The sequence below is a fragment of the Panulirus ornatus genome, chromosome 12 (assembly GCF_036320965.1).
Source record: "Panulirus ornatus isolate Po-2019 chromosome 12, ASM3632096v1, whole genome shotgun sequence".
NCBI lineage: Eukaryota > Metazoa > Arthropoda > Malacostraca > Decapoda > Palinuridae > Panulirus > Panulirus ornatus.
The window spans coordinates 26,136,163-26,150,243 of record NC_092235.1 but is presented as its reverse complement, the minus strand read 5'-3'; the positions used below and the strand labels follow the sequence as shown (position 1 = coordinate 26,150,243).

General features: G+C 53.2%; 1 protein-coding gene across 2 annotated transcripts in view; it reads left to right on the top strand.

Moving 5' to 3' along the window:
• The window catches only part of Fancl (E3 ubiquitin-protein ligase Fancl), a 242,763-nt gene that overhangs the window by 17,931 nt on the left and 210,751 nt on the right, over positions 1-14,081 (top strand). The gene's annotated exons all lie outside the window — the stretch shown is intronic.

The following is a 14,081-nucleotide window of genomic DNA, read 5'->3' as shown; positions in this document are numbered from 1 at the left end:
CGTCGTGCTCAGGGGTCGTACCGTCGTGCTCAGGGGTCGTACCGTCGTGCTCAGGGGTCGTACCGTCGTGCTCAGGGGTCGTACCGTCGTGCTCAGGGGTCGTACCGTCGTGCTCAGGGGTCGTACCGTCGTGCTCAGGGGTCGTACCGTCGTGCTCAGGGGTCGTACCGTCGTGCTCAGGGGTCGTACCGTCGTGCTCAGGGGTCGTACCGTCGTGCTCAGGGGTCGTACCGTCGTGCTCAGGGGTCGTACCGTCGTGCTCAGGGGTCGTACCGTCGTGCTCAGGGGTCGTACCGTCGTGCTCAGGGGTCGTACCGTCGTGCTCAGGGGTCGTACCGTCGTGCTCAGGGGTCGTACCGTCGTGCTCAGGGGTCGTACCGTCGTGCTCAGGGGTCGTACCGTCGTGCTCAGGGGTCGTACCGTCGTGCTCAGGGGTCGTACCGTCGTGCTCAGGGGTCGTACCGTCGTGCTCAGGGGTCGTACCGTCGTGCTCAGGGGTCGTACCGTCGTGCTCAGGGGTCGTACCGTCGTGCTCAGGGGTCGTACCGTCGTGCTCAGGGGTCGTACCGTCGTGCTCAGGGGTCGTACCGTCGTGCTCAGGGGTCGTACCGTCGTGCTCAGGGGTCGTACCGTCGTGCTCAGGGGTCGTACCGTCGTGCTCAGGGGTCGTACCGTCGTGCTCAGGGGTCGTACCGTCGTGCTCAGGGGTCGTACCGTCGTGCTCAGGGGTCGTACCGTCGTGCTCAGGGGTCGTACCGTCGTGCTCAGGGGTCGTACCGTCGTGCTCAGGGGTCGTACCGTCGTGCTCAGGGGTCGTACCGTCGTGCTCAGGGGTCGTACCGTCGTGCTCAGGGGTCGTACCGTCGTGCTCAGGGGTCGTACCGTCGTGCTCAGGGGTCGTACCGTCGTGCTCAGGGGTCGTACCGTCGTGCTCAGGGGTCGTACCGTCGTGCTCAGGGGTCGTACCGTCGTGCTCAGGGGTCGTACCGTCGTGCTCAGGGGTCGTACCGTCGTGCTCAGGGGTCGTACCGTCGTGCTCAGGGGTCGTACCGTCGTGCTCAGGGGTCGTACCGTCGTGCTCAGGGGTCGTACCGTCGTGCTCAGGGGTCGTACCGTCGTGCTCAGGGGTCGTACCGTCGTGCTCAGGGGTCGTACCGTCGTGCTCAGGGGTCGTACCGTCGTGCTCAGGGGTCGTACCGTCGTGCTCAGGGGTCGTACCGTCGTGCTCAGGGGTCGTACCGTCGTGCTCAGGGGTCGTACCGTCGTGCTCAGGGGTCGTACCGTCGTGCTCAGGGGTCGTACCGTCGTGCTCAGGGGTCGTACCGTCGTGCTCAGGGGTCGTACCGTCGTGCTCAGGGGTCGTACCGTCGTGCTCAGGGGTCGTACCGTCGTGCTCAGGGGTCGTACCGTCGTGCTCAGGGGTCGTACCGTCGTGCTCAGGGGTCGTACCGTCGTGCTCAGGGGTCGTACCGTCGTGCTCAGGGGTCGTACCGTCGTGCTCAGGGGTCGTACCGTCGTGCTCAGGGGTCGTACCGTCGTGCTCAGGGGTCGTACCGTCGTGCTCAGGGGTCGTACCGTCGTGCTCAGGGGTCGTACCGTCGTGCTCAGGGGTCGTACCGTCGTGCTCAGGGGTCGTACCGTCGTGCTCAGGGGTCGTACCGTCGTGCTCAGGGGTCGTACCGTCGTGCTCAGGGGTCGTACCGTCGTGCTCAGGGGTCGTACCGTCGTGCTCAGGGGTCGTACCGTCGTGCTCAGGGGTCGTACCGTCGTGCTCAGGGGTCGTACCGTCGTGCTCAGGGGTCGTACCGTCGTGCTCAGGGGTCGTACCGTCGTGCTCAGGGGTCGTACCGTCGTGCTCAGGGGTCGTACCGTCGTGCTCAGGGGTCGTACCGTCGTGCTCAGGGGTCGTACCGTCGTGCTCAGGGGTCGTACCGTCGTGCTCAGGGGTCGTACCGTCGTGCTCAGGGGTCGTACCGTCGTGCTCAGGGGTCGTACCGTCGTGCTCAGGGGTCGTACCGTCGTGCTCAGGGGTCGTACCGTCGTGCTCAGGGGTCGTACCGTCGTGCTCAGGGGTCGTACCGTCGTGCTCAGGGGTCGTACCGTCGTGCTCAGGGGTCGTACCGTCGTGCTCAGGGGTCGTACCGTCGTGCTCAGGGGTCGTACCGTCGTGCTCAGGGGTCGTACCGTCGTGCTCAGGGGTCGTACCGTCGTGCTCAGGGGTCGTACCGTCGTGCTCAGGGGTCGTACCGTCGTGCTCAGGGGTCGTACCGTCGTGCTCAGGGGTCGTACCGTCGTGCTCAGGGGTCGTACCGTCGTGCTCAGGGGTCGTACCGTCGTGCTCAGGGGTCGTACCGTCGTGCTCAGGGGTCGTACCGTCGTGCTCAGGGGTCGTACCGTCGTGCTCAGGGGTCGTACCGTCGTGCTCAGGGGTCGTACCGTCGTGCTCAGGGGTCGTACCGTCGTGCTCAGGGGTCGTACCGTCGTGCTCAGGGGTCGTACCGTCGTGCTCAGGGGTCGTACCGTCGTGCTCAGGGGTCGTACCGTCGTGCTCAGGGGTCGTACCGTCGTGCTCAGGGGTCGTACCGTCGTGCTCAGGGGTCGTACCGTCGTGCTCAGGGGTCGTACCGTCGTGCTCAGGGGTCGTACCGTCGTGCTCAGGGGTCGTACCGTCGTGCTCAGGGGTCGTACCGTCGTGCTCAGGGGTCGTACCGTCGTGCTCAGGGGTCGTACCGTCGTGCTCAGGGGTCGTACCGTCGTGCTCAGGGGTCGTACCGTCGTGCTCAGGGGTCGTACCGTCGTGCTCAGGGGTCGTACCGTCGTGCTCAGGGGTCGTACCGTCGTGCTCAGGGGTCGTACCGTCGTGCTCAGGGGTCGTACCGTCGTGCTCAGGGGTCGTACCGTCGTGCTCAGGGGTCGTACCGTCGTGCTCAGGGGTCGTACCGTCGTGCTCAGGGGTCGTACCGTCGTGCTCAGGGGTCGTACCGTCGTGCTCAGGGGTCGTACCGTCGTGCTCAGGGGTCGTACCGTCGTGCTCAGGGGTCGTACCGTCGTGCTCAGGGGTCGTACCGTCGTGCTCAGGGGTCGTACCGTCGTGCTCAGGGGTCGTACCGTCGTGCTCAGGGGTCGTACCGTCGTGCTCAGGGGTCGTACCGTCGTGCTCAGGGGTCGTACCGTCGTGCTCAGGGGTCGTACCGTCGTGCTCAGGGGTCGTACCGTCGTGCTCAGGGGTCGTACCGTCGTGCTCAGGGGTCGTACCGTCGTGCTCAGGGGTCGTACCGTCGTGCTCAGGGGTCGTACCGTCGTGCTCAGGGGTCGTACCGTCGTGCTCAGGGGTCGTACCGTCGTGCTCAGGGTTCGTACCGACGTGCTCAGGGGTCGTACCGTCGTGCTCAGGGGTCGTACCGACGTGCTCAGGTGGTCGTTCCGACGTGCTCAGGTGGTCGTACCGATCAACACCACCACCACTAACCACAATCTGCACCGCTTCTTTTCTCACGACCATCACTAACATCATCACTATCATCAACACGTTATCATCACTATGACTACACCATCACCACACTACACCATCACCACACCACACCACACTACACCACACTACACCATCACCACACTACACCATCACCACACCACACCACACTACACCATCACCACACTACACCACACCAGGACCACCACACACCACACCACACCACACCACACCACACCATACCAGGACCACCACACACCCCCCTATACATCCTTTCCAGGTTTTAAGCACCAACAATGTAACGTTTCAAAAGCCTCTCCCGTGAGTGTCGTTCATCATTGTTCACTGTCCATGACATCCACTGTGCTGGAAGCTTTAGCGGACGAAAGCTTGTGACAAAGGAGCTGAAAAGTCAATTGGGCCTCAGACGCGTCGTGAATGGCTTTTACTGTCCCAGCCAACCCCTTCACTCCCCCTTCCTCACGCCCCTTCCCTCCCCATCCACGCCCCTCCCCCATCACCAGCCTTCACACCACTCCCTCCCATTGCCTACTCTCCCCATCTCCTATCTGTGTCTCCTTCACTTTACTATTCACCCCAACTTCATTTCCTCCCCTCTCTCCCTCCCCTCCCCTCATCTCCCTCTCTCTCCCCAGAGAATACCCTACCAAACACCTGTTGTAAGCGCCCCATCGTCCCCTCCCCACCTCACCTTGGGCAAGCCGGTAGCAAACCAGAGACATTACGAGGCCTGGAACACGGCGTGTGGGACGCCAGCGTTAATAATGATAAGCACAGCAATGGTTCTCGTCCGGCAACTTTCAATTTCGGGATATTGTGGGAGTCCGTATTTGACGACGACCTCCCTCCCTCGCCTGGCCTTACGGGTGTGGGCGAGGCTCGCCAGGCAATGTGATATTCACGCCATTGTAATGAAGATGAGAACGGCATGAGAATTCGTGTCGGAATGGTAATGATGGTGATCTGGACGGGTCTTGTGGCTCCTGGGTTCGAGGCTTCCAGGAGGGTGGTCCGCTGGCCGGGCCTCACTCCACCAAGCAGGGGCCTTTTTCCAAGGGAGGCGGCGGATCCAGAGTCTCAACGTGCTGGATGCCCTTTTTAACGCCTCCGTCACCCAGCCATGTACACTACACTCTCTCTCTCTCTCTCTCTCTCTCTCTCTCTCTCTCTCTCTCTCTCTCTCTCTCTCTCTCTCTCTCTCTCTCTCTCTCTCTCACCTTGCTCTCACACCCTCTCCCTTCAGTTATTGTCCTTCGATGTGTTCATTCTTCTTCGTTATGTTCAAACCCTCTCGACCGACCGACACCATTCTTCGTTTTCTACCACTCATATTTTTTTTTTTTACCCCGTTTTCTTCTGCTCTGTTCCTCATTGTGACGTCCTCATTTCTCACTCTGGCCACTCGTCTCGCCTCACATATCAGTGTTGCGAAGGTTCGTCCCGCTGTCTAAGCAGCTGTCAGTGTTACTACACTGACAGCTGGCTGGGTCTGTTATCCCACCTGTCTTATATTTATCTCCCATGTGGACTTCTCTGCATTAATTCCTACATCTTCACTATCAAAATTCTGGAAATTACAATTCAATTTTTTTCACGTATTTCGTTAGATTTCAACGCCGTGGCCTTGGCTCCTCTGGGATCATCTCCACTAAGACGGCGTCATCTGCAAACTTCAACATCCCTACCCTTCCCTCCTCAGAACCTCACTATATTTATACACCAACATCTCTCACTGGGGGTTTCCCCCTCACATCATGAGCACATCACACAACCATGAGGCGGGACTTGCAACACAACCCTGCAACATCCAGACACACAACCATGAGGCGGGACATACAACCCTGCAACATGCAGACCCAAACAGTCTGGTTAACTCAGCCTTAGGTGCTGACATGTTCCTTGACTACTCCTCCTCCACACAGCCGTCCACATCACCACCTATTGGTTCGTCTAACATCTTACCCAGTCGCCCTCCTGTATTATGCCTGTGACCCACATCTGTGTAACTCTTGAACACACATCGAACTGTTCATCATGAACATTATATAACTTTCCGTCGATGAGGTCAAATAAGTAAATGATTATTAATGCAAGATGATAAATATTACATTAAAACCTTTATAACGAAGGTAGGGACAGAAAACGGGCACCTTGCATTCACTATAATAGCAGATGATCATTTTGGATTCACCAGAGTGACGCCACTCTCGTACGGAAGAAAACGGGGTGAGTGTTTAGCACTGAGGCGAACATAGGGGTAGGTATGTGACGTCAGGTTAGACACCTGTTCTACCCTGGGGGAGATGGGAATGGGATAGGGGACCCCAGCCCAGGCTAAATGGATTGCCAAGGGTTGGGGATGGGTGGGTATAGCAGGGCCCTGTGAACTTGATCTAAGGAAATGGTGAGACAATTGATGATAATACACAGACGTTACAGACGGGAGAGATAGAGTCCTGAGATCATTGTAGTCCCAAGATTATTCTATAATTAGAAGGTTGTTGTTATAGTTCCAAAGATTATCCTATAATTGGATGGTTGTTCTTGTATATACGTCTACGTACATCGAACCCTGGAAACCCTTTATGTGATGGTACCGAGGTTATGCAACAAGCCTTGGCCTCGGGTGCAGTGGACGATAACATCTGCGCATCGGTGGCCTCTCCTCCTGTAGTATTACACCGTTTGGTCCGGGCCCAGTGCCTGACCATACATCACGTTTTTTATGAGCCTCTAATTCCTCGTGATGCTTGGCCCCCCTTACCCGTCAACCAGCATCCCCCCCCACCGTAGCGTTTTATGACTTCCATCCGACTTAGCATGGTTCAATCACTCTATTTACCACCCGACATACCGTGGTGCAAGTGTGTATTAAGAACCCTTAACGCTCGCAGACAACATACTCCATCGTCCACATTCAACCACCAGCTTATCGCTTCTCCTTCTTCTTCCTAACTCAGTCTCTGATCTGATGATATTCCTCCAACACATCCCAGTATGTGCGTTAAATTCAGTACTTCATTTTATCTCTTCCTCTCTCTCTCTCTCTCTCTCTCTCTCTCTCTCTCTCTCTCTCTCTCTCTCTCTCTCTCTTTTTTATGTATATCATTTCTTATAACCCCTTATTTATTTAAGTATAGTTATCACCTGTCTTTCCATTTTCATCAGTACTCGTAACACGACTTGATTCATGTGCAGTCTGTTTCTGTGTGGGTTTGAATTCCTCGTTCCACCGTCCTGTACCCTCTGTTCGTAACTCAGTCTTTCGTCACATTGTGTTCACAATTTACTCACAGTTTATATATTAACTGTTTATTTTACTGTGAGACAGTTGTGTGCCATTGAACACAATTGTACGATTCTTCAGCGCGACGGTACGACCCTTGAGCACGACGGTACGACCCTTGAGCACGATGGTACGACCCTTGAGGACGACGGTACGACCCTTGAGCACGACGGTACGACCCTTGAGCACGATGGTACGACCCTTGAGGACGACGGTACGACCCTTGAGTCGTACCGTCGTGCTCAAGGGGTTACATCTCTCCCAGCAGCTGTACATATTATTATTATTGTTGTTGTTATTATTATTATTATTATTATTATTATTATTATTATTGTTGTTGTTGTTGTTGTTGTTGTTGTTAAAGAGCTTTATTTCCTGATTTGCTTTATATGGACTGACGTACTTGGAAACAACTATAAATGCCAACCTCAGTTACTTCTTAATGATCATTGAGAGCTAACGATCGTTTGGAAGTCATTATCATGGGCAATCAATACCACAATCAGATGGGCATCCTGAGTGGCTTGCTCTGCTGGTCGAGGTTAATCAGAATATACAGTGAGATAAGCAATCAGATCTCTCGTCCTTAAAAATATACATAGTAGTTTGTTGAGAGATATGAGAGGAAAATACCATGTCTATATCGTATATATTATAGATTTCCTATATTAAATACAGTTTATTACAAGCTGTCAAGTGTTTTATATAATATATATAATTATCTGTGTTACATCATGTATGGGGTCCATGTTATTGTGTGTATAATACGTAAGGATGAATAGTGTATGATGGGTTCTACATATGTGGATAGTGAGTATGTGGAGTACCACATATATGTATAGTGAGTATGTGGAGTACCACATATATGTATAGTGAGTATGTGGAGTACCACATACATGTATAGTGAGTATGTGGAGTACCACATACATGTATAGTGAGTATGTGGAGTACCACATACATGTATAGTGAGTATGTGGAGTACCACATACATGTATAGTGAGTATGTGGAGTACCACTCGTAGAGATAATCGGGACGAGGGTTACCACTTATATGATGAAAACATCACAAGGCTATGTGTCATTAACACGAGAAGAGGGGGGGTCATTAACACTAGGTGAGGGGGTCATTAACACTAGGTGAGGGGGTCATTAACACTAGGTGAGGGGGTCATTAACACTAGGTGAGGGGGTCATTAACACTAGGTGAGGGGGTCATTAACACTAGGTGAGGGGGTTATTAACACGAGAAGAGGGGGTCATTAACACTAGGTGAGGGGGTTATTAACACTAGGAGAGGGGGGGGTCATTAACAATATGTGGAAGAATGGGGAGCAATTACACTAAGTAGTTTACGTCATTAACACTTGGGAAGGGGGGGGGGGGTCATTATCAGTAGTAAGGAATCATTAATACCAGGGAAGGATGGTACTAAACACTAGGGGAGGGGGAGTTAGGCACTAAGGGGGAGGGGGGAATTAGGCACTAAGGGGGAGGGGGAGTTAGGCACTAAGGGGGAGGGGGACTTTGGCACTAAGGGGGAGGGGGAATTAGGCACTAAGGGGGAGGGGGAGTTAGGCACTAAGGGGGAGGGGGACTTTGGCACTAAGGGGGAGGGGGAATTAGGCACTAAGGGGGAGGGGGAATTAGGCACTAAGGGGGAGGGGGAATTAGGCACTAAGGGGGAGGGGGACTTTGGCACTAAAGGCAGGAGGTAATTATAATACGGGGGGGGGGGGCCATCAGGCATTAGTGGTAGAGAGAGAGGGGGGTTGTGGGGAGGGGGGGAAGGGTCGTTAAACGCTAGAGTGAGGTGTGGGGGGGTGTTAGGGGGGGAGGGAGGGAGGGAGTCAAGACTCACCACCCGTTGGAGCCCCTCCTCCCCCTCCCCCTCCTCCCCTCCCCCCCTCCATGGTCACGACGGACAGTGTTTACTGCTCAGCATCATGCAACATGCATGACGGGTGTAGCCTGGTCGATAATGCTGCTGTCTGGCCCACGGTGTAGGTGGGTGTACTGTCTGTCTGGCCCACGGTGTAGGTGGGTATACTGTCTGTCTGGCCCACGGTGTAGGTGGGTGTACTGTCTGTCTGGCCCACGGTGTAGGTGGGTGTACTGTCTGTGTGGTCCAGGGTGTAGGTGGGTGTACTGTCTGTCTGGCCCACGGTGTAGGTGGGTGTACTGTCTGTGTGGTCCAGGGTGTAGGTGGGTGTACTGTCTGTCTGGCCCACGGTGTAGGTGGGTGTACTGTCTGTGTGGTCCAGGGTGTAGGTGGGTGTACTGTCTGTCTGGCCTACGGTGTGGTTGGGTATACTGTCTATCTGGCCCACGGTGTAGGTGGGTGTACTGTCTGTCTGGCCCACGGTGTAGGTGGGTGTACTGTCTGTCTGGCCCACGGTGTAGGTGGGTGTACTGTCTGTCTGGCCCACGGTGTAGGTGGGTGTACTGTCTGTGTGGTCCAGGGTGTAGGTGGGTGTACTGTCTGTCTGGCCCACGGTGTAGGTGGGTGTACTGTCTGTGTGGTCCAGGGTGTAGGTGGGTGTACTGTCTGTCTGGCCCACGGTGTAGGTGGGTGTACTGTCTGTCTGGCCCACGGTGTAGGTGGGTGTACTGTCTGTGTGGTCCAGGGTGTAGGTGGGTGTACTGTCTGTCTGGCCCACGGTGTAGGTGGGTGTACTGTCTGTGTGGTCCAGGGTGTAGGTGGGTGTACTGTCTGTCTGGCCTACGGTGTGGTTGGGTATACTGTCTATCTGGCCCACGGTGTAGGTGGGTGTACTGTCTGTCTGGCCCACGGTGTAGGTGGGTGTACTGTGTGTCGCCCACGGTGTAGGTGGGTGTACTGTCTGTCTGGCCCACGGTGTAGGTGGGTATACTGTCTGTCTGGCCCACGGTGTAGGTGGGTGTACTGTCTGTGTGGTCCAGGGTGTAGGTGGGTGAACTGTCTGTCTGGCCCACGGTGTAGGTGGGTGTACTGTCTGTCTGGCCCACGGTGTAGGTGGGTGTACTGTCTGTCTGGCCCACGGTGTAGGTGGGTGTACTGTCTGTCTGACCCACGATTTAGGTGGAGGTACTGTCTGGTTGGGGGTGTAGGTGGGTATACTGTCTATCTGGCCCAGGGTGTAGGTGTGTGTCCCGTGGCTACACTCTCTGCTCGACCCTCACGGGATACTGACCCTTACCCTCCCCAGCCATAAGGCCCAGTATGGTATGTACGTCACCAAGCGTTGTTCGTGACGTCACGTACCGCCAGAACATATTTAAAGGTCATATTTTGTTTTGGTTTATTTTTACCATGTGTCTGGTGTTGGTGGTGGTTCACAGGTCGTATTTTATGGTTGATCGAGGTCGTATTTCGCGGTAGTTCCCTGTGGTAGTTCCAGTCACCCACTGAACCAGCCAGTCACCCACTGAACCACCCAGTCACCCACTGAACCATCCAGTCACCCACTGAACCACCCAGTCTCCCACTGAGCCAGCCAGTCACCCACTGAACCACCCAGTCACCCACTGAGCCACCCAGTCACCCACTGAACCACCCAGTCACCCACTGAACCAGCCAGTCTCCCACTGAGCCACCCAGTCACCCACTGAACCACCCAGTCTCCCACTGAACCACCCAGTCACCCACTGAACCACCCAGTCACACATTGAACCACCCAGTCACCCACTGAACCACCCAGTCACCCACTGAGCCACCCAGTCACCCACTGAACCACCCAGTCACCCACTGAACCAGCCAGTCTCCCACTGAGCCACCCAGTCACCCACTGAACCACCCAGTCTCCCACTGAACCACCCAGTCACCCACTGAACCACCCAGTCACACATTGAACCACCCAGTCACCCACTGAGCCACCCAGTCACCCACTTAACCACCCAGTCACCCACTGAACCACCCAGTCACCCACTGAACCACCCAGTCACCCGCTGGACCGTTAACTGGGCTGGTATGGCCTCTCTAGTGACAACACTGGTGTCAGTTATGTACGACCCACGTTACTATAACCCAGGCCTACACACTGTGCAAATAGTCACCCATTACCTTACCCATTTCCATTACCTAACACCTCACCCATGACCTGACCCATTTCCATTACCTAACACCTCACCCATTACCTAACCCATGTCCATTTCCACACCCATTACCTCACCCATTTCCATTTCCTCACCCATGACCTAACCCGTTACCTCACCCATTTCGTAAACGGGCCGGGAATGTGGCGACATCTACCTGCACGTGGGATCTACCATTTGTTCATCTACCTCATCTATGATCTACCCTGGATCTTTGGTGGCCCCCATGATTTAAACCACCTCCTCATTAATTATCAGTCCTGATAATTGCCGATAATTTTAGCCTCTCTTATCTCCGTTGATTCCCGTTGTGATTGCCTCCTGTTCGTTCCATCTACCCGTTACGTCTGTTGGCGTATCTGTTTGCCTTCTCAACCATTCAAAATCTACGGCAGTCATTCTACTTCATCTACCCCATACCCTTACCCCTTACCTATGGTCATTGCCCCATTCATGGGTTGATCCCTACATGACCCCCGACATTCATGCTAATGGGTCTCTCTCTCTCTCTCTCTCTCTCTCTCTCTCTCTCTCTCTCTCTCTCTCTCTCTCTCTCTCTCTCTCTCTCTACCCAAGACCCCTTCTTTTTTTTTTTCTTGCTACCCAAATTTCGTCGTGGTTCACCATTTCTCATTTTCTATGCACGTACCGTCTTCCCGTTTTTCCCTAATCTCTCCACCTCACATCATTCTCCTCCTCTCTACACTACTCACTCACTCACCTCTCACTCACTCACCTCTCACTTCCCCTCATCTTACTCTCCCACTCCCTCTCCCCCTCCCTCTCCCCCCCCCTCATCTCCCTAACGACCATTAATGAAGTCGTCGAAGTCGTGGTACAGTACGACCTTCCCCTCCCCTCCCCTCCCCCCCCACGTCCCTTTCATCGCCTGTGTCCCTCGTCCCCCACCCCCCCTCCACCCCCCCCACCCACCCCCCCCACACCCCATCTTCTCCAGGCTTTTGTTCGCCTTCTTTTGTTTTGTTTGTTTGGCTACTGATGTGTGTGTGTGTGTGTGTGTGTGTGTGTGTGTGTGTGTGTGTGTGTGTGTGTGTGTGTGCTGCTACCGGGTCATTTGTTTGCATTTGTTTGGACTGTTTGCCCCTCGCTTTGTTTGACTGGCTACAGTTACGTGTGTTGGTTCTACATATAGATTGATGTCCTGTGTATGTATATGTATGTGTACATGTGTATGTGTGTGTGTGTGTGTGTGTGTGTGTGTGTGTGTGTGTGTGTGTGTGTACATAGCGTGCGATGTGCCTCGTTGATGTGATATATTTATTCATGAGTCACTGGATGAGTATATTCATGTATTGATGTCTTTGTTTATTCATTTGTTTATGTTTGCTTCAGGCGGGAGGAGGAACATAGGCTGGCGGCCACTGTCTCATGATGGTCCCGGCAACTGGTCCACTGTAGGGAATATGATCCTTGTAGACTGTGCTCAATATGTGCTCAATATGTGCTCAGGGACGACCACTGTGCTCAATATGTGCTCAGGGACGACCACTGTGCTCAATATGTGCTCAGGGACGACCACTGTGCTCAATATGTGCTCAGGGACGACCACTGTGCTCAATATGTGCTCAGGGACGACCACTGTGCTCAATATGTGCTCAATATGTGCTCAGGGACGACCACTGTGCTCAATATGTGCTCAGGGACGACCACTGTGCTCAATATGTGCTCAATATGTGCTCAGGGACGACCGCTGTGCTCAATATGTGCTCAATATGTGCTCAGGGACGACCAGTGAGGTGAGACCCTGTTTAAACGTCCTTCCTTTTTAGACCAGTAGTTCAGTATTATAGTGTGGTGTTATAACTTGAATATTATACTTCAATATTACAGTTTAGCATTGTAGTTTAGTATTATAGTTTAGTATTACACTAAAGTATTATAGTTTAGTATAATATTCTAGTATTACACTGAAGTATTATAGTTTAGTATAATATTTCAGTATTATACAGTTTAGTAGTATACCTCAGTATTATTGTGTAGTACTTTACTTCAGTATTATAGTTTAGTGATATAGATTCGTATTATAGTTCACTATGATACTTCATTATCATAGTTCAGCATTATAGTTGAGCATTATAGCAGAGCATTATACAGTGTAGCATTATAGTAGTAACATATTGAGGTCCCTGCTGAAAATAATGGCCTCCACACATATATAACTGTACAGTAATGATGCTGGAGTTACTGTAAGGTAATTAGATAATTGTGTTACATATGGTTAACGTCGGAGTGGTAGTTAAGGTAACTGATATAGGTGTTGTATTGGTCTACACACACACACACACACACACACACACACACGGTTGTGCTCAGCCTTACTGCTTAATTTGCATGTCAAAACCCCTTTCAACATTGCCGGACTACCCCCCTCCCCCCCCCATCACGAAGGAGTTAATAAGGCCGTCAGTAGCAGATAATCTGCATGACATAGTCACCCTTGCCACCTGTGTGTGTGTGTGTGTGTGTGTGTCCCCCCCCTCTCCCCTGGGTCATTACCACGCTAATTTATGTTCTTGTCTCCCTCCCCCCTCCCCCCTCCCCCCCTCCCTCATGGTGGGTAGGGGGAATTTATTGGGGGGTGGACAGGAGTTTGGGGGGGAGGGGGGTTAGGGTAATTGTTGGTAGGTTTGTGTGGTATGGTTGCATAGGGTGACCTGTGACACACACACACACACACACACACACACACACACACATACACACACACACACACACACACACACACACACACACAGTAGCAAGGGAGAAACTAGTGAGATGTGAGGGAGGACACTTATCCTGGCTATGTACCATCTGATGGTACACGATGTACCACCTGGCGGGTCTGATGATGTGCCAATTATGTACCATGGGTCATGGTGGTATGGTGAGGGAGGGTGTGATGGAAGCCCCCACACACAGTGATGGAGGATGGTACAATGATGGAAGTCATACCCAAGGTTACGGAGGGAGACCAGACCAAGCAGTGGGTAACCTGAAGACGCCTTTTATGAGACAGTTTTGGAACTGCTCTCCATGCAGGAGGAGGGTAAGGAGGGCTCCTTTCGGGTGCGAGAACCTGCCATGACATTTTGCATTTTTCCGTTTTCTTTAAAGACCTACATCAAAAAAAGAAAGAAAATGTGTATATATATATATATATATATATATATATATATATATATATATATATATATATATATATATATATATATATATAAACAGGTCGAGTTT